Below are 1779 nucleotides of genomic sequence, written 5' to 3'. Positions count from 1 at the left end.
AAAAAAAAAAGAATATGGCTTTGGAATTTGTTTTCATATTTCTTGGTCTCCTTTTGTGAAGGTAAATCCTAATAGAATGTGATTTATTGTTATAGACAAAATCCTTATCGGTTCATTGTGATCAACGATGGAAAGTACGGAATGTATTGTGTAAGAAGTTTTCTGATGAAGGGGCAATAATGTGTTAATTATTAATCACCAAAAAAGACTTTTGATTCAGACCGGCCTATCAAAATCCAGCAGGAGATAAAGCACCACCCATACAGCAGCTCTGCAGATGACAGCAGAAACACCAAACGATAAAAAATATGTGTATATATATATATATTTGAAAAGAAAGGTGTGTTATGCTTGGCTGAGGTGGAAAAGTTGGTGTATGGGTAAAAACAAAAATCAATGGAAACCAACACCAACACATTAATTATAAATGGAGCGACGTCAGCGCAAACGTTCGGAAACTCCTTTTTAAAAACGCACACGGCCTGAATCTAGCACCAGTGATTCAAATGTAGCTCTGCTACTACGAGCAGCCAGAGTGCAGCTCATCTGCTGCTGGGCCAAGTCCCGACCAGAGTGTCAGTTTGTTACCATTACTTCCGATTAGTGTTATTCATGGTGTATCCTTGGGAAAAAATGTATGCTTTCGAGCAGTGGCGGTTAAGTGTTTTCTCAAACAGCACTTTATTGCTCAGCAAAATAAAAATAAAATTCTAAAAACACAAAGTTGCCTGAACACTGGTCAGAATCAATTCAGAATTTGGTTTATTGCCAATTAAATTTACACATAAAAGGACTTTACCTAGCTCTTTTTTTCAAATCTCAAATTTAACAACATAGCGTAGCCTATAAAGCAAACACCCCCCAAAAATACATCCTTCGAGGGCCATACTAGTTATTGAATTCATAACCTCTGCAATTTTTTTTAAGACGCAGCCCATTCATTTCACTTTTCTTGTATGCTGTGCAAAAAAGCAACTTTTTTAACCATGCATCTTCTGTTTTATCAGAAATCAGAAATCCTTTAATAGTCCCACAACGGGGAAATGTATCTTGTCACAGCAAAAGAACATATTAAGTAAAAAGGCAGTACGCAATAATTAAATATAATAAAAAATAATATAAGTACCAAGTGGTTGATAGAAAATAAAGTGAGTATTGTAAATGGCAGTGATAATTGCACAGCAGTGGTGGTCTACCTGTCTATCTTTCCATGTTTGTATGTTACGCTCTGGAGAGAGCTGCTTGTTGGGCCAAACTCCGGCGAAGAGCGTTAACTTTATCCAAACGCACTCGTCCTTTCAGCTCGTGCAGTTTGGCATGTTCCGTGCTGTAATGATGCTCGATATTATCGCTGCAAAACTAGGCACACTGGCCTTTTACTTCCACAAAGAAATCATCGTTGGTCCATTTCTCCTGGAAAGTGCGACATTCCGCATCCACCTTTCTCTGTTTTACACTCGCCATGCTGCGTTTATTGATGTCTATACATGGAATCGGGAGTTTCGGGATTCCGGTGGAATCACAATGCATGCTGGTGTGGCGGGCGTAGAAAAGTGAGCACCAACTCTACAAGGGCCGCCATATTGGATTTCTTCTCTACGTGTTTACATTGTATTTAGCTTATTCTTCAAGCGTGTTGTAAATAAACCTACTATCTACAATGAGTTCTGACTCCTTTCTTATGATGAGGTTCAGATGTGGAAAGTCGAAGCTTTGAAAGTATTTTGCCGCAAGCGGAATTTTAAAGGTTTCAGGAACAAAACTCGAGCTTATTGCCCG

The sequence above is a fragment of the Cottoperca gobio genome, unplaced genomic scaffold, assembly GCF_900634415.1.
Source record: "Cottoperca gobio unplaced genomic scaffold, fCotGob3.1 fCotGob3_431arrow_ctg1, whole genome shotgun sequence".
NCBI classification, from domain to species: domain Eukaryota; kingdom Metazoa; phylum Chordata; class Actinopteri; order Perciformes; family Bovichtidae; genus Cottoperca; species Cottoperca gobio.
This window is presented reverse-complemented; position numbering follows the sequence as displayed.